Here is a 27,544-nt window from a genome sequence, read left to right on the forward strand (position 1 = left end):
TTATATTTAGTTCAGTGGGTGGGATGCTGTTTGTTTGTTTGTTGTTTTTTTTTCTTTTCCCAAAGTTTATTATGAAAATGGAAAACAAGAAAACCTAAACCAAATGCCTTTTTTTCTTTTCTTTTTTTTTTTTTAGGCTCTTCCATCAGGACTTTTCATTGCATACTTTACAACTTCCCCTTCCAAAGTTTACTCCCATTTGGGTATGGGAAATGATATTCTAAACAATTGCTATCAAATTCTGCTAAAACACGTTTCTTTACAGAGTGTAACTAAAGGTATGCAATATATTATTATGTTCTTATTCTTGCTACCTCATTTTTCGTTTAAACCAAAAATTGAGTTCATCTGCATAGTCTCTGTAGATGAACAGCAAATGAATCAATCGTGCTGTGCACTTTTACTTGAATTGGAGACTTGTTTCTGGAGGACTAGTACAGTTTTCCTGCTATGTGAGCTGTCTAAGCAGTATGAAGAATTTGATGATTCCTGATAAATCCTTGCAAATCAATTAAACAAGGAGAGAGGAAGAGACACGAAGACAGTACCATCTGTTAGTGGATAAAGTTGTGGCACAAGCATTTACATTCTACCTCAGTGTAAACCCTTCAGCCTTTGTCGGACAGTCCTTGAAGGCTGACTCTTCCTGTGGCAATGTTCAGCAATGGGGTTTATTGCATTAACAGCGCACATGGCATGCAACTTGCTTTCTGATGGCATAGCTGTGCTTCAGCCACACCGATTTGTAACCTCACTGTGGGGAGGTGCTCACGTTTTGTGTTAGGTGATTATTCTGTCTGAATAATTTTGCACAGAATCTCGTGGGGTTCAGAGGCACCAGTGCACTGCAAGAAGTCGTAAGAGCTGAACTATTCTGGTAGAGAGCGTGGGGGCGTTCCCTGTACTGAGAAGTACAGTTTCGCTATTGCTTGCAAATCTACAACATTATTCATGTGCCAGGTCCTTAGTAGGCTGCAGCAGGAAGGTTGGTGATCAGAGTTCCCTCTTTGCAACCACATGGTCTGGACCAAAGACATCACTAGGTGGTGATGTCTTTTGCATTTTGTGGTGGTGGGTCCCTCAGGGTCCTCCTAGGACCCAGCTAGGCTGATGGCTCTCCTGTCCAGGGACCTCAGGGCTATACTTGTGTCCTAGAAAATGACCCTGAGCTTGCTTCTATGGCAAAAGCTCTGCCAGCTTTAATCTCAGTAAAGCGCAGCCTTTGTACAGTTGTAACCTGGTAGACAACGTAGATGTACCTGTGAACGGGCACATCTCAAAAGCACTGTTTTACCAATACGAAGCTTCCGTGCTTTCTGATTCTGCTCTTATACCTTGGCCACCACAGTGTTGTATAAGATGACACTCCATTTCCATATTCCTACCACAGACCACCAGTGTGCAATACATATCTTCCTTTTCTTCTGGCACTTACTTTACAGGACTTTGTCATATTTGTCATGTAACTCTTTCCCTTGTTAGCATTGTTTTATGCAGGTGGCTCATCTGTTGCTCACAGCTTCCATGGGCTCTTCTTTGATTAATGCTTTAGCAAAGCCCTCCTGTCTCTCCAGCCATGCTCCAGCGAAGCCCGCCTGTTGTGCACTGGCTGGCACTACCAGTCTAGTCAAACCCCATATCAAAAAATTAGGAGGCTTGTTTCCAAAAATTAAGACAGAGGGTAAGCAGGTTTTTCAATGTTACAGACCCCTTGGGTACATCTTATACTTATTCTGAAGGCAGATTTAGTAGTGGAACCTGTGGGCTTCAGGATTATCTTGGATTTTTTTTCCTCTTTCATTTTTTTTTTTTTAGTATGGTATTCTTACAGTTCTTTGCAGCATTGTATACAACACATAATGTGGTGGAAAGTGTGTGAACCTGAGTGTTTCTTTCATTCTATGTTTCGTCGATTAGGAGTGTTTTAAATGTAATTACATGGTTCCCATGGGATTGAGAATAATGTTCTTTCTTTTTTTCCCCCTGTACTTTGTTTCTTTTAATGTAATTGCAAATGGTAGAACATAGTTTCAGATGCCTCCTATGAAGAAGTTTAGACATTCCTGAATCCATAATATCATGGCAAGTAAAAGAAGAGAACATGCAATTCAATAAATAACATTCATATCAAGTATAGGTTCTTCCAAACATTTGTAATTTTCTCATAGGCGTCAACTGAACTTTATTTTTAAGCCTACAGGTGTCAGATCTCTCTCTCTCTCTCTCTCTCTCTCTTTTAAAGTAAGCATTTGTTTTGTTGTGAAATTTTAGGTGAATTATTGTAACATTGAATATAATCAACCTGAGGACTCCAAAGAAAAAAAAAAATAAGTAAACCAAAACAGGTGTGTGATGCTTACTCTTTAAATGAAAGGAAAGGTCAATGGAGCGTTTGCTAGTTCTAGTGGAAGTATTTGTCTGTTCGTCTGTTACAGAACTAAGCAATCATTCTGGCCTCAGCTCAGAAAGGGAAAGCATCCCTGCTCAGGGCAGTCTTTTGTACTTGCACATCTCAAGTTAAGCAAGCATTTCAAATGCTGCTCAAAACAGGGCTCTTCATGCAGCGTGTTCCTAACTCAGATTCTGCTTCTTGCTTTTCCTGTTGTTACAGGTCTTGTCACATTTGTAATGACGCCAGCTATCTCTACTATTCTGGCAGAAGGGGAAATTGGAAAATTACAGGCAGGGTGGTCAGTGTATGGCAAGATAGACGAAGTGTATCAATTCTTATAGGCATATCTTACCATGGTGAATAAAGCACGATGGGACACTGTAAGATGAATGTGTAGATTGAATAGTTACAATTTGCCTTTCTGTTTAGTTACTAGTTTAAAACTTCTTCAAAAAGTAAAATTACATAAAAATCAGGGGAAGAAGAAACTTTCCAAACACAAGGTGCTTTACTTTATAAATAATGAGTGCCTCCTCTTCTGTTCTCCAGGTTTCAAAATATTGAAACTATATATAATACTTTTTTATACCCTGATGATCTTGATCTTCTAAAATATGAATTGTCTTCACAGAGAAAAATGGCATTTGTAATTTTCACTTAGCCACTAGTGTGATGAGAGAAAAATGTACTTTTATGATGGGAGTGAAAGCAAGATTATTACTGTAAACATATATAGTCCCAGACCAAAACAAACAAAAAAAAAAGCTGTTATAACCTTGTGAGTTTTGTTGTTGTTTACTTTTAGTTGTTTTTGTTGCTGCTGCTGTTGGTTTTGCTTATTTATTTATTTATCCTTGTTCTAGAAAGGACACTGCTGCTTCCAGACCCTCTAAAGCTCTCGTGGGTTGCTAAGATTCAGCTTCACTGGTGAAAAATGTGTTTCCGTGGCAGGGCAGCTAACAAACGTGAGCATTTCTGAGGTGCTGTGAGGTGACTTTGCCAAGGTCAGTTTCCCTATTGACTTCACCAAGTCCACTTGAGAATAAATCAGTCTCATCTTTGCAGTTTGTTTTTCTATTGCCGTGGAGTGGGCTGTGTGTGTGGTTATTGCTGAGAGAGATGGTATGCAGCGTAAACAAGCCCCTCTGGATGAAAGGCATCCAGAGTGAGGGGGACACCTGCCCAAGTGCTGCAGGCACATGTGCTCTTCGCATCTCACTGCCTCCGGTACAGAACGCAACCTGCAGTGTATTTGGATGTACATTACATCAGTGTGTATGTATTTCTGCAGGCAGTCTGTGGTTCATTGAGCTCTGCCTTATGGGTCTCCTGTTTTCTTAGATGTTCCTCCCTTGAGCCTGCACCCTGGCTATTTTGATCATACACTGAAGAAACGGAAGAGGATGCGCAGGAGATAGCAGTGGTTACTTGACTTGTCGCTATTCTTTGAATGCAGCTGTACCCGGTCACACAGTCAGAGCTGCACAGCTCTCCAGACACTGTGACGGTCCCCTGGAGCTGTCCTCCTCCCTCTGCAAGAGAATCTGTGGCCTGAAACATGGGACCTTCATGCGTGCCTTCTCAAAGCTGGAGTTCAGGTGGGAGGAGGGTGAGAGACTTCTCATCAGTGGTCAGAAGGGCAGGTTAGATTCAAGAACAACTTTGTAAAAATCCTTTGTACAATGATGGCTGCGGCATGTATGAGAGGAACAGCATCTCTGTGAAGTGCTAAGTGCATCATTTCAGAACATGCTTGGTTACTTTTGTACGGATCATTTGAAGTCAATGACATGGGCACGAGTGCGTTTTGAACACAGTCAAAAGAGATCAGTCTCTTGAGAAGAAGGTTGAGAAAACAAACGAAACTTGCCTTGTAGAAACGGCAGGACAGGGTGGGGGAATCCCGTATTAGCCAACATTCAAATAATTGCATTGCTTTGTAATTTCAGAACTCTACTTGTCTATTGGCTTTTGCATTAAAAATAGGAAAGCCACCAGACTTCCTTCCAGCTGACAAAGAAAAGTAACCGGTAATTGGCAATTGCCTGTTTTAATTGGCTGCTGAAATCAAATGGGCCAAATATTGTCAGTGCAGTCTTGAGCTGACAAAATAAGTTTAAAGTTGAGAACCTTCCCAGGCTAGGAGAAGGTATCTGTATGCTGTTTTAATAGTGTCTAGCCACGTACATGTTGGCCAGTTGGCCAGTCTGGAAATACAACTATAGATTGGAGAAGGAAAAAAAAAAAAGGTCATATTGATTTTTCTAATTAAAATGAAGATCTGTGCTATGGTTTTTTTTTTTTAATTATATTAAAACAACAGTTAATACAAAAGATAAGTTTCTGTGTCAACAGGCTAAGAATGAGCTTATCATTTCCCAGAATTTTTATTTGAAATTTAAATGGAAGCCACTTGGGTTTTTAAATTATTCTGGTTTGTGTGTGACTTTTAAGTAAAAGAACTTTTTTAGTCATGCTTTCTTCTAGTAATGAAAGAAAATTTGTCCTAATCTATTTTTGCTGTATTAGAACTATGAAAAAACAAGTTGAAATTGCGAAAATTTGCTTTGCAAGGAAAAAATGTACAGAAGATTTGTTTGAATGTGTGGTTTAATTAATTAAGATACTAAATAAAATTTCTGATTTTTTTTTTGAGGGTAACTATAAACTATATATATATACATAGTTGAGATGAGCCTTATCTAGCTTTTTATTTCTCTTTTAATGCCTTTTAACATTTTGCAGATGTAGTTTAAAAAAAAAAAAATACTAAAAGATGTAACTTTGAAATACCTTTGATGTTTAAAACTAAATAGGATCTCTCTCAAATATTTCTAAGAAATGTAGCAAACTATTTAAAGGCATTCTGCCAATTTTTGTGCTTCATGATTTTGATACTAGAATTGTTTTCATGATCTAGTAATTGTAAGCAGGTTTACAACTCAGTGGCCTTATTTTGTGTATAATATTCCCAGTAAAGAGTAAAAACTGCTCGTAGTTACTCTAAAAGTCTTGGCTTTTAACTTGATCTTTTGAAGGTTTCCTTAACCGAGAAAGAGCCTAACAAAAGTAATAGTCTGACTTTGCAAAACGTTTTCATCTGAACTTGTAAATAAAAATATGTAATCTGATTCTCTCCCTGCACAAGAAGGAAATAAATCTTCTGCTTAAGAGGGCCAATATATCTGGTGCCACATATCAGGTTGTCTCTACAGGTCCCTGTTAAAGTAGAGTTGTAGGCTTATTAGCATCCTATTAATATGTGCATAAAATGTAGTCTGTGTCTGAGCCCAAATACACAAGCTGGTAAATCAAAGAGAAATCCTTCACACCTTTTGCTGGCTTCATCCTGAACTTTTATTTATCTTAAAACAACTTCCTTAAGGGAATTTCCTCTTCTAAAGGAAACACTTTTCTCCATATTTAACAGGAATACTGCGTTGAATTATTTTTGGAGCAACACAGTCACTGAAGAGAGAATTACTTTATTCATGGCATTTGAGTCTTAATTTTGGCTTGTATAAAATATCTATTACTTAAAGAAATTAGCCATCTGGGACTTTTTTTATTTATTTTTCTTTATGGGTAAAGGAAATGTTGTGTACCGAGTACTTTCACTTATTTAATCAAATGGTTAGAAAGAAAGGGCTGCAAAGGCTGAACTGTGTTACAAGTTTTGTTTTATTTATATGAACAATAGTAGTCACTTGTTGCCGAGTATGTAGTGCTTTATTTAGGCTGGATTGATATAAGTCACTAATAAGCTGGAAGAAGAGGTTTATACAAGTTTAAATTCAGTGCAGAATTTAAAAGTTTCCTAAACCAGCACAACCTGGTGCTCAGACAGATTTTTGTAGTTGTAAAGTCATGCATACTGAAGTCTTATGCTACTTAGGCACTGTCTGTTTGTAAGGTAGATGGAGAAACATCCTGCTAATTTTGTCAGGCAGAACAAAAAAATGTTTTCAAAGTACAGTACTTATTCTCTTATATTCACATAACATTTAGCACTTTGGATTTTTTTTTCTGTCATATACATTTTTCTCTCCCATAATATTTTTTCCTAAGTCAGTATATATATATATATTTTTTTTTCTATGGATGCCCAACTGCACTTGTAGTCAGACTACCACATGACCATTTTTATTTCTGAATCTGTGGTGTTATGGGAACCTGGTGGCAACTGGCTGTGGAAAGTGCACTTCCTAGCTCTTCTTGGTCCAAGCTAGATTGGAAGTTGTGCCTGAAAGCCTGGCCTGGATTCCAGGATCACTTTGATGACTTATCAGAAGTTGTGGCACCCTGTGAACAGGGTAAAGATGCAGCGTGTGAGGTGTAACTGATGCCAGAAGGGGACTCATATACAGCCTGGTGTTTGTGTAAAGTGAGCTGAGAGCTACAGGTGGGGAGGGAATTGGACAGACCCCTGTACGTACTGGTTTGTGTCGTGTCTAGTGAAATCCCAAGCCTGTCTCAGTACTGATACGGATTGTTTTTTTTTTTTAAAAAAAAAAAAAAGAAAGAAAGAAAGGGAGATCCTATTAAAGCTTGAGGGTTGAGGAAGAACTTCATTTGGCAAAGCTTGTGTGTGTGTTTTTCAAATCAGACCAGACACTTACATTCTTTAAATAAATTTAATATTCTTAATATTCTTTAAATAAATTTAAATTCAACAGTTCAAAAAGTTTCTAAGAGCTTTATGTTGTTCAAACCTCCTAGAGTCTATTTTTTTGCATGCTGTTCTTTAGTACTTCTTTTCTTTTAGAAACATTTTCCCCTTTATTTTAATGACTTGTAGCTGCCAGTGAAAGTGTCCCCTGAATTGCCTGCAGCCTGATGCCTGCTGTTAACTGCACCACAGAAGCAGCATAAGCAGCCTCCAGGAAGCTCTTCCCACACTGGTGTGCCAATGGGTCTAGAAGCCTGTGTGGAAAAGCCCCTGGATCCAATTACTAAATTGTCATTCAGATTTGTAAAAGTATGCTAATGCTGCTTTTTACAGGACTTACTCGCACATTATTGCTCAGGGTTTCCACATGGCTGTTTCCCACTGTATGTTAATGTCAAACAAATATATCGGTGACTGGAAAACACGGGCTTCCTCTGCCTGGCCCAGCACACACAGAATGACTGAGCTTTTGTAATATTGTGAACGGGGTCACTGGGGCCTCAAAGCCTAAATAGAGACTCCAGCCTAAGTTTTCTGATCTTCCAATATGTTAAGCTTGGTTAAAGTACTTCTCACAGGATATTGAATATATGGATATAATGCCAGACATTAATATGGAAATGAAATAATTGCCATTAATATGGAAATGAGAAGTATTTTTTTTTTTAGCTCTGCCCACAATCTGTGTATGTAGCAGACTGCATTTGTAGAAATAGGTAAGTCAGTGCAGCTTGCTTGCTGTGAAGGCCTGTATGTGTTGAACTGCAGTCCTGTTCAGTGGCAGGCACAGCTCCTCATGCATGCCCAGAGTGTTTGGGACATGGAAGGGATACCACAGGAAAACAGCAGTGGTGATGAAACTAAGCATACTGAAATAAGTTGCTGTGGTTACTGACAAACTTCAAATCATCTTTAAATTTGCTGGGCACAACTTAGTTACAGCAGCATTTAATTCAATTTCTGCAACATGCTTTGAAGTGAATCTCCAGTTGTCTCCTCTTCGCACTGTGTGGCTCACTTCACAGAGAGGATGGGCAGAGGGAGGATGTGCTTCAGCTCATGCATGCCAGCTGCTAGCGCGTGCTTCAGTCCATAGATCCAGACCAGAAGTAGCCCAAAGTAAAAATCCCAAAGTCAATGTTGGGTCCTCAGCACTGGCTTTCAGTCTGCAGGCTCAGCTTCTGCTGTGTTGTGCTGCTTGCTGATGCGTCATGGCCAGAGATGTGCGCTCAGATTCTGCTAAATTTCATTGCTTTTAAAGTGTCTGTAGCGTGTCTTAGGTGGTGTGAAGTTCTTAATCTGTTGAGTCATTTACACTGATGATGTTTGTAAAACTGTTAGGACTTAAAATCTTTGACTCGGGTATGTAATGCACTAATAGGTGAGCAAATGATTGCTTGTTTTTAGACTTGGCAGATATTTTTAGCAAATAAAATAATCCAGGTCGTACTATTGTGTGTAAGGGGAAAAAAAACAAAAAAAACAAAAAAACTTGTAGGAAAAAGGACAGGGTAATTTGGGAACTTTTCCTCAACTGCTTTCTTCAGAACAGTATGTTTTGGAGAGTGTTGAGGAGGAAGTGGGGAAAACCAACTACAGGGAAAAACCGAGAGCAGAATTTTCTTCTAGAATACCAGAGAATATGTTTCTCTGTTGGTTGCAGTGGATATTACAAGAAAATCTCCCTAAAGTTTCTCCCCTATGGAGGAAGGCATTTAAATATGTACTTTAATGCTTCTTTAAGTTCACTGTTTTGCTGAACCCAAACCTGGCAGTTGCTCTCTGTATGAACGTATGTATGTCATCAGGCATGGAGAGTGGGAGCAAGTGGGCATGCAGAGTGTAGTTGCAGCTTTGCTCTGCTCATAGCCTGCAGATGCCCAGCCTTTGGCTCTCTGTAAGCCAACATTGTTGGAAACTGGGGCTGTGAAAACGTAGCTTGTAATCTGCTGATCTCCGTGGTGTGTCTCAGTGCTTGTTTTACCATCCTTTTACACCTCGCTAGCCTGAACAGTGCTTGAAGTACTGCAGAGCAGAAATAGGCTCTGGGAAAAGGGCAAAGAAAATGGTCAAGAACAAACAAGGAAATTCAAACTTTTTGCTCCTCTCCTCAACCATTTTGAATTTCAGTAAGATTATTAGCGTGATATGGTTATAGCTGTGTTTAAAGGAACACATACTGTGAAATACTGTGTGTAGGCTGGTGTTTCGGTTGTGACTGTGACAGTTACTTATTAAGATCTAAATATCAATATGTTTTTGGTCGGTATCTCTGAATCTTCAGCCAGCCACAGCAGTTCAGAGAAAGGCAAATCTCATGTCTATATTTTACTTGCTTTGTGAGATCAGGCTCTGACTTCTAAACCTATATCTACGTTCAGTCAGGTACTCACTTAATCAGTTTTTTTGTGTTCTCCCCTTTTTGTAAGTAAATAATACGAGAAAAGAAAATCCTAAAGGGGGAAGGCTGCAGGAAATGAACAGAGAAAAACATTAAATGCACAGTCTGCCCCTTTCTAAACCTATTTCCTAGTTATATGTTAGTTTTACAGGGCTCATAAAATAGCATGTTTTCTTTCCCACGCAGGGAGAAACTGGGACTGAAGATTATGTATGTTACTAGCACAGACCTGAATTTTTCAATTCCTTTGACAGCTGGCCTTGCAAGTATGTCAGGTGTGAATCTTATCAAAGTATTACATACTGTTCCCTATTTAAAGTAAGCATTAGTGGTTTAAAACAACTTGCAAACTAAGAGACGTAGATGTCAGTCGGTGTCCAGTTGATCTGAGTAGTTTTTTTTCCAAGTTTTTTGTTTGTATGGATTTACTTAGCATCTATAAGTAGTAGGAATTCTAGCATATACCTAGCAAGAATGGAGAAACAGATGCTTTAGTAGTGCAAGAGGTGCTATTGAGCATTATTACTAACGAAAGCTATTCTTACTGTTTGCATGAATATTATGCTAAATCTAAACAGACATCTTGCGCTGCTGCAGAACAATTCATGTTATAAAAAAAACAATAACCACAAAACACCACAATTGTCTCTAATTGACACTGCGGTGTTGGATGAGTTAAGCAGTGAGCTAAAGAAGTTTGTTCTGTGGGTCTGTGCCTCAAAATGGCTCTTGCAGCTTTTCTGGGGTGATGCAATGTTCTGTCCTTTCCCCTTTGGTCAGCACTGACAGCTCTGTCCTTCACCTGGTAATCGGCTATAAGAATTTTTTTATGCCTCTCTGACCTCTCTGTCATACTTAAATGAAATCAACTAACAGGTTTGCAACAAATAATTTCTCAACATTGTATGTGAATGTCATTTCCTTAGGAAAGCAGAACAAAGTGAACCTTATTTCCTTAGAAATGTAATAATAATAATAAATAAAATAAAATAATTATAAAAAAACACTAATAGATCCAGTGACTTACATCTTGAATGAGGAGACTGTATGATGATCTTTTTCATGGGGAATTTGAAGTTTGACCTCCTTCACGAGCCCATGTATAACATGATTTTTTTCAAAAGTGGGTAGAAATATTTACTGTGAGTTTACATAATTCTCCCTCATCTCATAGCAGGGATTTTCTCTTAATGTTAGCTGCTAAAAGTTAAGTACATTCCCAAGCCAGTCATCTAAGGAGCTCCCTCCCCCACATGGCCGATAGCAATGCCAGGGTGATTCATCTCACCTGTTTTACTCACCTCTCCTAGAATGCGATAAATGGCAACCTGGAGGCAGTTATCTCTTTCTTGACTACAGAAGGAGCCTAGATGACTGGCTTAGACTAGCTACCTGATTTGTTGGTGGCTATAGAGTAGGGACACTACCTCTTTTGATCTCAGTGTATAAACTGTAGTTTTCAGAGATATTTTCTTAGCGTTGAAAGGATTGCTTATATATATATATGCATACAATTATACAAATAATACAGCTTTTCTTCTTAACTGGAGTTTTGTGCATGGATTTGTATTAATGATCTTAAGTGATCAGTACTGGAATGATCAGTATTTAAGTGTATATTTTATGTGATTTAGACCCAGATTTCTTTCTGAGAAGTAATAAGACAAATATGAAACCTCTGTGTGCAGATACAATTACGCAGGCACAGTAGTTCCCTTGTCACAGAGGAACAGTGTAGCTCTTGCTGGAATTAACGGAGCTTCCACCAGTTTGGTACATGGGAAAGGCCAATATGAGTTAGTCTCAAATGGAATAAATAATCTTTATTATGAAGACTGAGTAAATTTCTACCATAGCCATGTCCATTTGACTGTAAAAGATGATGTTTGAGCTTGCACGTTCATGGAGTTGCATACCAGCTCCATTAAATTCTGTGATAGGTGTATGTCTATGACAGTGAGCAAGTTGGTTAGGCTTTCTGTACTCAGATTTCCCTGTCTGTAGTGTTTTTCTGTGTTGCCAAAGGAACCCCAAAGCCTGGATAGCTCCAATATGCTGACCTCCAGTTATGCAGAGCTTCAGTCTACAAGTATGGCAAGGAAACGGTGCTGCCATTTCTAGGCTGCCGATACCTGGGGACCACAAGGACACCTCCGCATTCCTGTCGGCAGTACCAAGACAGGTGCCACAGGGCTTAAAGCATACAGCTGGTCAGGCAGGAGTCCTGAGAACGCTGTCAGTGTTTGTCCTGCTCTCACCAAGGATTTTCAGTGCAGGTTGTGGGGGTTGTTGTATGGGAGACTGCGCATGAACAGCTCTGGCAGGCTGCAGCGGGGAGCTTCAGCAAGACCTGTGGGAAGCAGTGGCTATGGGTAAGCTAGCTGACAGGTAGCTCAGCGCATCTTTGTGAAGAGCCAGTGGAGATTTAACATAACAGACTATTGGAAACTAACCCACTAATCTGCTAATGTTCACTTTGAGATTATACACATTATTTTTTGAAATGGCAGAGAGAGGTGGAAACAAAATAAATTATTAAAAATAAAGGAAAAGTAGATAGATGTGAACATGTCTTGAAGGCATCAGGCAGTCTGACCTGACACGGAGAACTCTGAATTAATGCAATCATGGCCTGCTTTCCTTGTTTTCTTGTAATGACAAAAGTATCAAGAAATGATCAAACCTCAGTTGATGGTGTTTTGGTTACCATTCATCTAGCAGCAATGATGCAAAAGTGACATGTGAGATCACAGCTGTTGGCAATTGAAAATATAAAGTTAATTTAGTGGGCATTATATCCTGGTACATGTTAAAAAGAGCTCTCACTTCTTTGGGTTGGGTTCTGTTTTTCCTTTTTTTTTAAAAAAAAAAGTATAGTGCTGAGGAAGTACTTCTTCACTTTGGCAATGTGATAGCAAAAAGGCAAAATGGTGGTTTGTGAGTTTCTAACCTGCTTTTTTATTTTACAGTCTTAAGGTGCAAAAGTAAGAATCTATTTCGTGTCACGTTTTATTAAAAGTCTGTACTTTTACCCTAAGGGAAAAAATGAGGTACAATTGATGAGTAACTTTAAAAGTTTTGGATAATTTATTCAGGTTCTTTGGATAGCAGAAACAAAATATCATGCTGCTGATATAAGTATGTCAAAGTTACATACACTTTATGGAATGATTTTGGCTGAACTAGAATATATTTTTATGCAGTTCTTTATCAATTACTTAATGCTTTTGCTTAATTTTTAGAATAATATCCCTTTTTCCCTGTTATCCCAAAAAGTTGTGCTTAAAAAAGTAATGTTCTTGTGGCAAAAATATTGAAGAATTCACAAATATTTTTCTCTGTGAGCCTCTTTTCCTGATACCAGTCATTTTGTTTTGCATTCTCTTCTAAAAGAAGTTGAAAAGAAGAGAGACAAAGAGGAAAGGGATCACAGTATCTCAATTTTATTTTCTTTCCTGAAAAGTATTCTCTTTGGACAGACAGTAATTGTAGTTTCTAATGACACAAACTTGAAGGGAAACAGAAGAAGACTACAAACAGGTTTATGGGCCTATCAGCAGGAATATGTGGCTACAAATTGCTGAGTAAATGAAACAGCCTGTTGTTTCCTAAGACTGAGTTTGAGAGTGTTATGCCAAAGTATTTGAGGAGGAGCTAGAGCACCAGGCGGTGTAAAGAATACCTGCTGAGTCCTAATTGGTGCCCACTGTTGTTAATGGCTTCCTGTGGCTGAATGTTTACTTGTCATTTGTTTTGTGCTTTGTTTCCCAGCTACTGGAAGAAAAAAATACTGACCAAAACTTTATTTTGCTTTTAAGTGTATCCCTGGACATCAAGCGTCATACTGCAAATTGTCTTACAATGCTAAGTACCTCAAGTCTATTCCTCAGTCCTGTAATTATCTGGTATACTTCAAAAGTTACGTTGCTTTGCGTATCGTTTTTTTGAATTTTGAAAGTTATCTGATTTATTACAATCTGTACTATTTAACTAAGAAAATTATGCAATATCAATGTCAGGGGGGGTTGTATACAACAAAGTTTTGTATGGTTAGATACGAAAAAAAACCAACCTCAGATAAAATCAGACTTTTCTTAAACATCTGTTCTCATTTCTCTCATAATTTTTTTTTTTTTTGTATAATTGTAAGTGGTCTGTGAGGGACAACAAAAAAAGAAAACTTGCACGTTCAGGATTTGCCTACAAGAGTTCCTACATGTGATGCAGCTGTGTTTGGCTTAGTGGTATTTTTTCTGTTCTGATCCAAAGGGACTAAAAAATCCACAATACTATCTAGGTTGGTGTTTCAGACCCTTGTGTGCTCTGTCCTCAGTCTCCCTGGCAAGACTGCCTGCTAGTGCTAGCTATGGTGTGAACGCTTCCCTGCTGGGAAAAGGAGTGAAACTGCTATTTTTAACAAGGCTACTGAATAATTTGTGGTGAATAATCATGTACACTCTTACTGATCAAGAAAGAATTAGAACTAGTGAAAACATCCTAATCCCATAATCTTGAGTCATCTGTTTCTCCTATACTTTTTTTTTTGGGGTCTGATGAACAGGGAGATTTAATTTCAGTAAACCTAAAAAGCAATGCAGGCTTCTCAGGAAAAAATTCCTATACCACAATTTAGCAACTAATTCTTACTCTGCATTTGAAGAATAACTTCTAGATATCTGCACTCTGTTCAGCTTTATATATGGAAACATAACTGCAAAGAACTGGATCAGTTGGTTAGAGATGAGGTTACGTCTGAAAGCAACTTCTGTACCAGTAATACATTAGATCTCAGTCAGTGTTTGTGATGCCCTCAGAGGCAAACCAGATAATGTGGGGGCAGGTTTCAGTGAAATAAAGAACATTTTGTCTTGGGAAGGCTTGATCTGTTGATGACCTCTACTTTATCTGAAGACAGTAGAAAGTAACTCGTTTACCTCAGGCTGCTTCTCTGAGAAGTGGGTCTGTGGTGTGAAGCATGAAGAATATGTTCTCTTGGAGTAAAGGCAGGCATGGTCATTTAAAGAGTTTTTTGACTTGTTTTTGTTTTAGTTGCTTATTTCAAAAAGAAAACAGCTACATCCCCCCAACGCCTCTTTACTTATAGTGAATATAACTTTTATTTGCAAATATACAGCAGTGCTAGACAGATCAGTGATACAAGGAATTGCTGCAATAGGAATCTTCTTGAAGGAATTTTTAAGATATCTAAGACCTTAATCTAATTTCTTGCTTACCATTGACTGTTGTTTCAAATCTATTTCACTTATAAATCACTTCTGCATGCATTTTAATTGTACACCTTGCGGGTGCACTGTCCACAGAGTGTTATTTCCTGCTATTTTGTGTTACCATTTCAGGTAAAAAAATAAATAAAAATTGGAGCCCCCCTTTATCAAGCACTGAGCCTAGAAGCTATTAAGAGCTGAAGGAAATTTCACCCACTGTAGAAGAGTGAGATTTAGATATCAAGTTCCAAATATTTATTCTTATCTGCATGGTAGAGAGGGGTAAGGAAAATGGGTCTAAAATTGTTCTTGACAGGCAGCCAGACAGATTGCCAATTTGCAGGTCAATCTCAGGGAAAGCACATCTAACTAACACAGGAGCCCTTTACCACAACTTCAAAAGGGTCATGACCTGTATGGAAAAAAAAAGAGTCATCTAACCTACTTTCCCTTTGGTAGGAGGATGGTAATCAAAAGAAAAATGGAGGAAGAAGTAATTTGCCCTATATTTGAGGAGAAGCTTAGTATATTGTAGTATATTACTCATTCCTAAGTACATCTCTAACAGATCTCCTGGCATTTGCTAAGATATTTGCTAATACCTTCTTGTCATTGTTGAGTATTATCTAGTATTTTATTTTTAATTCTCTCTCTGATTATAGGACTGTTGAATAAATAAATTAGGTGTAGGGTCTTAAAGAACCAACAGGACTGGGAAGACTTTTGGATGCTGATTCCACAGGGCTGTCACAGTTCACAGCTGTCACAAGAAAAACTTGAGGATACAAAATCAGAAAGTTGGATTTCCTGCACACTTGACCATATCTGAATATTTAAGGAGTTTAGATTTAAAAAACAAAACTGATTTTTAAAATGTCAGTAACATGACAGCAAGAAACAAAGCTAAACCTTTAAGTGGTGTAGGCATGTGTAACTCACTATAATCAATGCAACTGTGCATATTTGTGTCACCTGAGAATCAACCCCAGCAATTTAATATCATCCCTTTAGATCAATGGTTCTTATCAGATTTTTTATGCTTGTTAAAAAAAAAAAATACTTAAGGCTGTAGAAAAAGTGGTATTCCTTTTAAACAGAGATGCAAAACACCAAGGTAATCTTTTAATTATTTTAGTAAACAAGAAGCCTATATGTCAGAGTATGTAGAAAAATTAGTTTGACTTTTTTAAAAACACTTTAGGCATTTTCATCATTGACTTTGCTATAGCATTAAAGTGATTATTCAAGCACAATAATCTTTCTTGGTTTAGGATGAGAAATACCGTGACTTTTGGTTGTGATAATTTCTATATTACTTGCTCATTTTGGTCCTCTTAAAAGTCATTTGAAATATGCAGATTTTGTTCTGTCTTTACTTTGCTCTTTTCTTAACCTTTCCCTATGTATTTTACACCCTAATGCTGTTTTGTATCCTTTTTGCCACAATCCTGCAAATATGTTCCTGGTTCACTGCAGCTCTCCCTTTAATCTAAACTTGGACATTGAATCAAGACTGCCAGATATGTGAATTAAGGGAACAGATTATTAGTTGACCAAAACTCATCCCTTGATTTATAGGAAGATGTCTCAATCTCCACCAGTAGATATTGAACATAGATTTGTGCTTACACTCTAATTTTAGCACAAAATATTCTGTCTTACAGAAACCTGAGTACTATGATATTAAGAAATTAAAAAATATTACTGATAAATGTCAGTCTAAAATCCCAGTACTGGTGATAATCAAACAGCTTTTCTTCTTCCTATAAACCAGCATTAAAATTTTGGTTATGGTTGTGTTTTGGCTCTGCAGTGGTTGCTTCCAAAAGTTCTTACAAATTCACAGGAAGGCAAACTAGTACAGAGCAGCCTACCATTGCCTCTCTAAGCCAGAGGTGGGGGCAGCTGAAAAAAGCAAGCAAGTTTTGTTATAGTTAAGCAGAACAGTTGTGCTTTCAAACAGTGCTACACAGACTGGAATTAAGTCATCCAAAGCCATTTCTCCCTGTGTCTAAGCTGTGCTTGGTACAGGAGAATAGTGGAGACACCTACTGTGAGCCAGTCTGCTCTGGCAGGTGATCCAGTGCCTCAGAGTCTCTGCTCAGTCCTTGTCCAAGACCTGCCTCCACATTTCAAATAAAGCTGTGTTTTATACTAGCAAAATAATTATTTTGCTGATGCTTGTTCACTAAAATGAATAAGTTCTCCCAGTAGAACAGCATTTTTGCCTGTCAAGCTGTATCTTCACTGCTGTTTCGCTGCAGTCGTTGAGTCCCTTAACAGTAGAGTTGCTCCCTTCTTTCCCTGCAATATTATTAAGCCATATGGCTACCTGGCAAGATTTAAAATGTGGACGTAGCTTTAGAAACATGCTCAACTGCCTTCTCCTCAGCCTCTGCATCACCCCTTCCCTATAATGGTGGGAAGTTATTATTAACGTCAGTCACTTTTGTCAATGGGGAGTTGTACCAGTCCATGCTTGGTGAACAGGATATGCATATTGCATTTAACCCTCAGTTTTTTCTTACTTCCAAACTGTGAAGATTGAGCATCAATGCTCCTAGCTTTTACTTTGAGGACTTGAGATAATCTTTTTGTTTTATTCTTAATTTGATGGTGAAAATCTGTCCACCTTCATACCACAGGAATAACACTGTGCTTAATAGTGGGAAAAGACTATAGAAAGGTAAAGGAGAAAAATATTGATCATTCAGGCAGTGTTTTCATGTGGGGAAAGTTCTGCATCAGATTCAGGGGACTGCTGCTACTCTCAGGACGAAATGAAAGAAAGAAAAGAGCCTTGGTGAACATACCCAAGTTTTTGATGCTCCGTGCAAAGCAAAGTGGCCTGCAGGTGGGGGGAGTTGAGAACATATGAGGAAGAGGAGTGACAGAGAGGGTTTAAATGCTTAGAAGCAGCTTTACTGGTTAATGCCCCTATTTTCTTGGTAGAGCACCTTCACCTCTAGCTCATTATTGCTGTGTGTCCTGTGTGAATGTGCTCTAGCCTAAAAATGCAAAAAGGACGTGTTTAAAGGACACTAGTGAAGAACACATGAAGAGACTCACTAGCACTTCCAGTTCCAGTTGTATTAATTGGAGAGATTGATTTTGTTGTCTGAAAACTGGATAGAAAACACTTTTCAAATAAGCTGCCAATGAAAACTGGCTAAAACAGCAGCAGAATATGAAGGAAAGCAAAAATATCTCAAATTTTCACCTCGGGCCCCTTCTCACCTCCTCCCTTCAAACCCACTTGTTTCCCCTCTTTGTGTACAGTTCACCAGCTGTGCCCTGTGAGATGAGCTGGGGTGGGCTGCTTTCTTCACACCTCCGTGCAATGAACACATCACTTTTCCAATCTGCTGGACTCAGCAGTATTTCTTGGGCCAGGCTGTCAGGTTGCTGAGGATAACTGAGGGTTTAATTTGCAGTTTGCACTCTTTTCCTAAGTACTGCACGCTCTGGAGAGAAGTCGAAAGTAGTCATATGATTATGAACTCAAGCGTTCCATCCATCTTTCCTTTACTTTAGTAAAGTCATCTCTGTCCAAAAGGTATTTCACATGTTGGACACACTGATTTCATTGATATTGCAAGGGACAAAAATAAAATGCTATTACTACAGGAGTGAAAAACCTGGTGAGCTTCAGTCTCCTGCCAAATTAGATATTTTAACCTTAAATCCATTTTTTTTTAATTGCATATAGATATTCATGTGGTCATTTTGTGTATGAATTTACTTGTTCTGGGCATGTTATTTTGCTGTAGAAATTACCGTATTTATTACATAAATTAGGTACACAGTGCCATGCTGGAATTTTCTACTTAATGCATTTTACAAATGTAGAGCCTATATACCAAACAATAACTTAGACAATGAAGCAGTTTTGAAAGATGAGAGTAATGTGCTTTTGGTTTTTAAATTACAGGACAGGAAATCAGGAGTCTTATCCTGTTTATTTGATTGTATTGCTTAAAGTTTGATTTCTAAATGCATAAGGTGTTTATATGCTATTTGCAACCTTTGGTCACCTTTGAAGGAATCAGCATTGGTGAATTTTAGCAATGTTACTTAAAGATAAAGAACTAGTTGTGTAAATGAGGAATCTGAGGAGTAGTATATCTGATCTGATAAAAACATCTTACGGTAAAAGAAGTTGAGAGTTTCATCTTATTTCTCTCCCTCTCATTTTTTCCTTTTTTTCCCTTTATTTCAGTGATGAGATACGGAAAGAAACGGGAAGCAAAAGTGATTTTTTTCAAATTGTTATCTTTTTCATGAAAGAAACAAAAGCGGGGGAGGGAGGGAGTAGGGGATGTTTTGAGGTAGAACTTTAACTATCTTTACTTTTCATTTTAAAATATTTTTATGGATTCCCATAATGTGATGTTACCTCCATTTGATGTTTTTATGTGACACAGTTTTTTTCTCCCCTCAGAACAAGTGAAATTGAACACTCTAGTAACTGATCATCAGAACAACTTTTTCCCTATCTCCAGACTTGTAGTGTATTCATCGCTGTTATCTAGGTGATGATTACAAATCAGCAAATCAACCCTATTAGTGTTCCTGTAGAGCACTTTTCTCCTCCCTCCCACTCAACAATGCAGTCTTGGTTACTTTCGGTTTTGACTGAAGAGAGAAGATACCAGGTTATGCTCCCTTTACAGAATGGAAGCAGACCCGCAGCACCCTGACACTAGTCCAATATCATCCTCTCCTGTGGAGAAGAATCACAGAATCATCTAGGTTGGAAGAGACCTCCAAGACCACTGAGTCCAACCTCTGACCTAACGCTAACAAGTCCTCCACTAAACCATAATGGTGCTGCCAAAGCCCAGCTATTTTCTTACAGATCTTCACCTGGGTCTCTTTAAGCTCCTGTCATTGGGTAGCAAAGAGACAGCTTCTCCTCTTAGTTCCCCCCTGCTATCTGCTATTTCAGCTGTGATGCCAACAGCTCACCTCAATACTACCTTCAGTGTGTTGCTAGGGCCTCCCTTTAGCACCTCCAGGGCTGGAAAGACGTGTCAGTACTGCACAACAGTTATGTCTTGCTTACGGTCCCATCCCACCTGTAGTCACTTGTGGCAAGATCTCCCATCACATCACCTGGGATAGAGGATCCTGCTGTCTGCACAGCTGCTACCATGGAGATAATGGGGCACTTCAGAGCTAAGCACTGTCTGAGCTATTGGAAAGTGGATGTCTGCAGATGAGGGAAAGGACAATGAACTAGTTACCTCTTCCGATTGTCCATTCTCTCCCCAGGATCATTTCTGCCTTTCCTGGGTAGCACTGTAACTTACTACAAGATGGAAAAATATCTGGTTATCTCAGACATTGCTCCATGTGGGCAACAACATTTAGCATTGGAGCACAGGGCTTGTTAGAGCTTTACTTTGACTCAGATATGGACTTCTTACTTGTGATCCACGGTAGACTTGAAGATACCAGAAGGTATCTTTTGGCTGTAAGCTGTAAAAGTTTTGGATAAGCAAATTTCGCTCTGCTTTTTCTTTTTCCATCTGACAGCTACACTCTTTGAGCTGAGCACCGAAGGAATATGCAGTGAACTGGTCAGATTACTGGGCAGCCTACATAGAACAGCGGAGTTAGAGCCTGTTTCATATGTTCTTGTAGACTGGTAGGAAGGCTTACTTGGACAAGTATATATGGCTAAAACCAATTTATTTCATTACCATTGGAAGTAGCTTTGAGGTAACGTTTGTGTCCATCCTACTTTGATGTCTGGGTAGATGTCGCTTCTATAAACTATCGTTTTATCCATCCATAAAATGGACACCAGGTGAGGCCTTCAGGTGGAGTGACATTAATTTTTATGTAGTGTACAGATCTGGAAAAAAGCAGTTTGAAGGAGAAGTGAATTTTACCTTATAAACAGCAAAAGTGAAATAGCAGAACTACCATTTGCGTCATTATTTAAAGGAAAAAAATTTTTTTTTTGTTTATCCCTGTATCACTGACCATGCACGAACTAGTGTCCTGTCTGGATTAGCAACAAGGAAGCCATGTTGTGTACGCAGTGCAAGTCCTAAATGATTTCTCTGTTTGAGAGCACTCTGAATTCCCACCAGTGCAAGTGACAGCAGAAAACGGGTAGTAAGTGTTGGAGGTAAACCACCCTTTCTTAGCTTTTGGAAAGAGGTTTATTTGTAGACACTTACAGGTGACTTTTTGTAATTATTTCCAAACGAAGGGAGGATTAACTAAGATGTCACCAAACCGTGAGGAGGCCTGGTTGGCCTTTCATCCTGCCCTGGTCTAAAGGTAGGCCACATGGGCCCTGTTTGCATGACCCAAGACAAATATATCTTGTCTCAGTGCTTGTTTCTATATGCTTGAGTGAAGCAGAAGTGATTGTTCACAAATACGTGAGAGAAAAATAAAGCAGAGAAATGAAGGGGCGGCCTTTCATGTATGAAAAAGGGTAAAGGCCTCTTCAAACTGGGTTTTACAAAATCAAAATTTCAGACTTAGTATATTGACAAAATAATGAGAAGAGAAATCAAAGTTCAGTCCAGGTATTTTTAGAAGAATTATGCTATATGGAAAATAGAAGAAAAAAAAAAGTTTAGGGCAAGAATTTAAAAGGGCTTGTTGGAATGAGTTGATTCATTTTTGTGTGCCCAGCCTGTGACATCTTAAAAGCATTCTCAAGGTGGTGGTTGGGAAAGAAAAACAAAAGGGGAAAAATAGCATGTAGGCAGATTTGCTTCTATATTCTTCTATTTTTTTCCCTTGTATTTCGCATTTTAGGAATATGTTTCTAGACATATAAGCAGTTACAAGAAGTTGCAATAGCAAGCAAACTGTGATAAGAGTGTACCTGAGCAATACAGTACATAGCTAGCCACCAGGTGCAAGTCTATAGAGAATCAGGCCCAGAAAGCTTTTGTTTTTCTCCATGAAATGTAAATAGTTTTCAATCAAAGGCCTTGTCTGCTCACAAAGTGGCACTAATTTAAATGTATCTGTGTTCGGTAACTGGTACAGGCAATTGATGAGGGTTCTACAAAGACTGCCTAGAGCATTTCCTGGTTTTGTATTCCTGCCTACCAGAGTTAGAGGTGTACATGCAACCCCTATGCTAGAATTTGCTTGTGTTCTTAGGTGCTTAAGATCACTGTAAAAACATCTGTAAATGTTAATGCTGTTCCACTTCTCTTATTTTCCCTGCACCTATCATGTAAACGCACACAGGTCTTTCAATATTAATTCATTCAACTCTGTGCTTCAGCTATAGGTTAAATGGAGATCCTCAGCCTCACGAACTTATAAATAAATAATCTTTAAAATAATTAAATAAGCTCTGACTTTTGTTTACAGCAAGGCCAACTTCTTATTACTCTGGAGCATTTTTAATGGCTTGCTGCAGGGAACAACCCTAGAATAGAAGAGGACTGGATCCAGAGTATATAATGCATCAGGTCGTTTACTTTCTTCAGAGTGTTAAAATAAAAAAGAAACTCATACACAAAATATTTTACAAATAAACCATTGTTCTTGCAAGTTTCTCCCCAATTGCAGCTATTAGAACAATTAAAATGTAGGAAAAGAGATTTTTTTTAACTTTGCTGATACCACTACACGTAATAAATGTCCAAGTGAATGACTTCTATCCAAATAGAAAGAAAATAGTTGCTGTTTTCAGATGGTACTTACACTCAGAATGTTATTTGTCTAAGCAGAACTGCACACATTCAACTGTTGAAAGTTGGAGTTTTAACAAAATGCATCTCAAGCATAGAACTGAAGTCTGTAATCGTTGTTTGGTATAGAGAGCAAAATTAAGCTATACATTCCTGGATGCAGGAATTTGCCATTGAACTGCTACACTTTGGCTGTGCCAGGGCGTGCTTCTCTTTGAAGGTTAAGCGTATCCTTGCATAAGCACGAGCATCTCCATGCCACTTAACTTTTGGGCTAGAAAAGAAACAGGTGTACATTAGTTTTCTGTGAAATGGCAGGATATTCTGAATCAGTAGCCTTCATTTAATTACTCTTGAAAGATAGCCTTAAAATGTAAGGGCAACAGCTTAAGTGTATTAATTGTTGCTTCTTTCACTGGAATTTTTTTAATTTGAAGAATTCAGTTCAGGTTTACACTGTCCTAAAGAACTACACAAGTTCCTAGAGGGCTTGGGATTTGGATGGTGAACTCAGTTTCTGCTGATTAGCTAGAAGCCCTGTTGCTCTTTGCTCAATGGTCAAATCCACATTCTGAAATGGAAAGGTTTATGTGCCATCATCACAAAAATCTTTGTCACATTATGACTGAAAATACAAGATAGGCATAAAATTAATGGGAGGAACTAAATGTTTAAGTAAATCATTTCTTTAGTCTTACCCTTATTCTAAGAAGTGAGGTCTGTTTGTCATTCTTCTGTCTGTCTGTCTTTCTGCCCCCCCACTGATGCCAGTGACTTTTGAATATGCTTGTCACTTTCATCTTAAGGTTCTGAAAAGGTTTGTGAAAATTGATACCTAGGTACAGGTGTGTGTCAGACACAAATCTGAAAGAGATGTTTCAGCGCAGCTTTGACTTGTCTTTTTGCAGTCTCGCTTTGACAGCACGTTCAGCGTGGCACTGCAAGGAGTCAGCAAGTGCTGCCTTTTGCCCAGTTCTTGGTGTAGAATTTAGGGATAATGGACAGGAAATGGAAATTTAACAGTAAGGGAAGGAAGTCATAGAGCACATGGAATGACTTCTTGTTATTGATCCTACGCTTTGTTTTTAATGTAAATAAAGTTGCTGTGGACTGACCACCTTGCTATATCAAAGGGCACCAAGTCCCGGGAGTGTGATGCATATGTATCATTCAGTTCATCACAGGTCCTGACTGACAGGAGCAGTGAGGAACTGAAGGAGGAAATATTTGTAGTAGGTCAATATGACCAAGATATGGACAAACATGTCTGGATTTGTTGTGTTATGGATAAGGACCTGAAAGACAAAAAATATTCTAGCATTGTGGTGGGTAGACATTCAAAAATTAAAATTTTAGAAATGGGAAAGATGTTGCTGCTAAGAGCAGTGAAAACAAGGAAATAACATAAAAGGAGAAATACAAGCTGTTTGGTAAGAACTGCAAAGTTTAGTATTAGACCAACAGTAATCCTTCCAGGGAAGCAGATCAGAAGTGTCATTAGGTGCATAGGCCTAAACCGAGGGAGATCGGTTTGGTATTGAGATGTAGATTTGTGAGCCATTTACCTAAAGGTAATAGTTATATCAGTGTGAAGAGAGGAGGCTTCCTGAGGATAAGATAGAGGGGATGGGACCCAGGATAGAGCTTTGAAGAGCTCTCTCAGACAAGAGACAGAGGAGAATGAGGAACCATTAGAAATACAAGTATGTGTTGGGCTGCAATATAAAATAGAGATTGCTTTGTTAGAGCTGTCAGGCATCAGAAGTGCCTACAGCTTGCTCCATGCAACTTAGATCAGGATTACTGGTGTTTGAGCTTGCCTGTTAAAAATACTTTGGATATCTTTACCTTACTGTCTTTACCAATATAGGCATAACTTTAATCTAGGGAGACAAAACCAAAACAAGCTTGAAAGGAGAGAGAGGATGACAAGGGAAGGAGAAAATATAGTGCAGATGTTACAGGGCTGGGGAGGGGACAAAACTGAACAAGATGCATGCAGTGGTCACTCTGTTTCACAGAGGTGAAAAGGAAGAAGACAAGCTGAGTCAAGGAATACCCTGGTGTGAGGAAGAGGCGTTGATTGTGAGCAGGGTTATTAGACTTCATAGGGAGGATGCAGAAGTTTATAGGTTTTCGCTTGTTTGTGCTTCCCCCCCAAAACAAACAAAAACAGTATCAGAGGCAGGGCTTTGTTTTGAAATTAATTTTCATTCTTCACTAAAAGCTCAATGTGTTTTTGGTAAAGATTCTCAAAGAAGGCCCCACTGTACTAACTTGCTGGTTATGAAGCGGAAGGATTATGGATGGAAAACACTGTGGAATTCAGTGTAAAGTAACTGGTGTATTGTGAATTCACAGGTGACTTTTCTGACAGTGGGCTTCCTTTTATAGACTTGGCAATGTTAAGGAGTAGGCACTAATTAGTAAGTAAGCTAATACAGGGGAATAATCTGAATGGTTATTCTGTAAGGCAGACCTTTATGAAGTTATTTCAAATCAAGTAATTCCAGTTATCTCTGGAGTGAGACTTGATAAGCAGGAAAAAAAATCTACAGGAGTTAACCACCAATGTTTTCATGAGTGGAGGAGTCCACGGTATGATATCAGCAGTCTCTTGACATCCCAGCTGGGGTGATTGCTCTATGTAGTGATGTGGAGAAGGGGAAGACTGTGCCAGCTCATTTTTAGGAGTATAGGTAAGGAGGGCTGGAGAGCACCACAGGTCTTGATGCTTTCAGCAACCTCACAGCGGGGTGAGGAAAAAAACAACGACAAAAACACACCAAAGCCACAATATCACTTCTTTATTAGAAAATATGAGGTTATTCACCCGTTCAGTTTACAAATAGTGACTGCTAAGATCACGTGTCAGTGTGGTCAGGGAGTTCCATATTTAACCTAGTAGTAGTTTGTGGTGTATTCTTGAAGCTGTGTCACTGGGACGGGTACTTGCCCGTGGGAATTAAAATGCTCTCTAGGAACTGAGATGCCTTGTGTTGACAAGTCCTTTATCAGTGTGAACTCTCACCGATTTCTTCATCGAGGTGCCTGCTGGGTGAGCAGGTTTGGCTTCAGCTGCGCCAAAGAACAAATCCTTGATTCACTAAAAAATGTATTTAGAATGTAACATATGAATGTAATCACCAGTGACAGGACCCACAGGAACATTGTTAAGCTGAGGCAAGGGAGGTTTAGGCTGGACATCAGGAAGAGGTTCTTCACCAAGAGGGTGGTTGCACACTGGAACAGGCTCCCCAGTGAAGTAGTCACTGCACCGAGCCTGTCTGAATTTAAGAAGCCTTTGGACTGTGCACTTAGTCAGATGGTCTAAACTTTTGGGCAGACCTGTGCGGTGCCAGGGGTTGGACTCGATGATCCTTATGGGTCCCTTCCAACTCGGGATATTCTATGATTCTATATGAAAGGGGGCATTTTACTGTTTGTGTATACAAAGACATTGGACACTGTCAGATCTCTCAAACTCAGTGTATAAAATGTGATCCATATTACATGTAGTTCCATGTAAGTTATTAGCATTATTGTCATATACAGAGTTAGACGCAGTGCTCTGTAGAAGGGTTGCAGGTGTGTTTGGCTGAAGCTATACATTGCAGGCCTGCTTTCTATCACCTTGGTCTTTGTGTTGTCATTTATATCAGTGCAAGTAGGTGTAAACTGCTGCTAATTCAGGGAGGTGGCAATGACTACCCAAGGTGCAGAGATGAGAGAATCAGACCTTATATCTGTAATACCCTATATTGCACTGCAAAATACATTCCCAGCACATTTTTCTTTCAGAGCACTTTCCGAATAAATAGATGCATCTTGTTTTTCTTTTTGTTTTTCTACTTTTACAGAAGAGCATACAGAATCATTTTATCAAAAACTTTTTATTTTTATTTTTTTTTCAGGACCTCAGTTATACTGCTGAAAACAAATGCAAAAGGAGCACTTACAGGAATAGGGATTAAAAGTTATTCTTCACTTTTTTTTTTTCTTTCTCCTTAAGAGCAAACTCAGTTTTGTCTGGCATATGGACTGAAGCCCCACACATTCCATTGTGAAGGTATCACTAATGATGTGCTAGTTCTCGAGGATGTACCAGAGTGCTGCAGCTAACACCCGATAACACTGCTCACTCCAGTGCTGGCACACTTTGCCTGCTGAGTGTAAAATCTCTCGTGAAACAGATCTGAAGCAATAATTGGGATCTGCATTGACTTGCAGGACCATGAGGCAAGTAGCACAGAAATCAGTTCTCTCTCATACTTCTCTTTTATGGAGGCTAAATAGATGTCTTTGAATGTCATGTTTTTCCCCTTGTTTCCTGCAAGCAGCACATGCAAGTGTTACTTGTGTTATGAGTGCATAGCAATTTTCCTTTTTAAAGCAAAATAGTTAAGCATTTGGGTAAGATTTTCCTTTTCCTTTTTCCTTTTTTTTTTTTTAAACCAGACGTCAATAAAAGTTGCGTTCTTATGTCCTGTGCTCAAGACTTTGATAAAGACTAAGGGACTTTTTAACACCTTTGCTCTGAGACTGAGCTTTCCTTAGCTTTTGTTTTGTCAAATTGGATACGCACGTGTAAAGTAATGAATGACTCTGAGTTAAGGCTGGGTAACACAGTGTACATCTGACAAAGAAATATGGGGGGCATGCTTGTGGAGGTTTCTGGAAATAATTCCCCTTTCTTGTTTTAATTCTTGTGTGCAGTCTGTGCTGGCATTCTGCAGGGAGAGAAGTGCTAGGACTTTGTTGTTTACAAGGTGCAATATAGTGCTAACCTCGGGCACCAGGCCAGGAGGCTGGTATGGCATTCTCTTTGCTCAGCTGGCCTCTTGCTTAATCTGCCTTCTGTAACTGGGATGTTTGTAGTTAGTCTCTCTCAATAGCAGTTTGTGTTGTACTGTATGGTCAGAAAGACACAGACAAGATTGATTGTAGGTTTCTTTAATTAGAGCAGTTGGAGAAAGGAGATAGATAGTCTGTTGCACACAAACTCTACTCCAGACTAAGACTAATACTCTTTCAGTTTGAAGACTCTAACTAAGTGTTTAGGACTGATTTTGAAAAATCTGTAACTACGTAACATTTAACCTGATAGTCATGGCAGACTTAAAACTTCAGACATGTTTTCTCCCTGATCTCCTCATCCTGTATTTATTCATTAAGTTTTAA

The 27,544-nt window shown here is 38.8% G+C and overlaps 1 protein-coding gene across 7 annotated transcripts in view; it reads left to right on the top strand.

The window, feature by feature from the left end:
• Positions 1–27,544, top strand: part of LOC308193608 (uncharacterized protein) — a 51,749-nt gene that overhangs the window by 16,710 nt on the left and 7,495 nt on the right. The window contains exons 1-2 of one of the 7 annotated variants that reach the window (XR_013949808.1): positions 12,313–12,446; positions 13,281–13,380. The gene's annotated coding sequence lies outside the window, so the exon portion shown is untranslated. Of the gene's footprint in view, positions 1–3,255; positions 3,397–11,546; positions 11,835–12,302; positions 12,447–13,280; positions 13,381–26,375; positions 26,603–27,544 lie in introns of those variants that run through there. The other 6 variants (XR_013949809.1, XR_013949810.1, XM_080588489.1 and 3 more) reach the window with 6 other exon arrangements.

This window comes from Anser brachyrhynchus (assembly GCF_964034855.1).
Source record: "Anser brachyrhynchus genome assembly, chromosome: 3".
NCBI lineage: Eukaryota > Metazoa > Chordata > Aves > Anseriformes > Anatidae > Anser > Anser brachyrhynchus.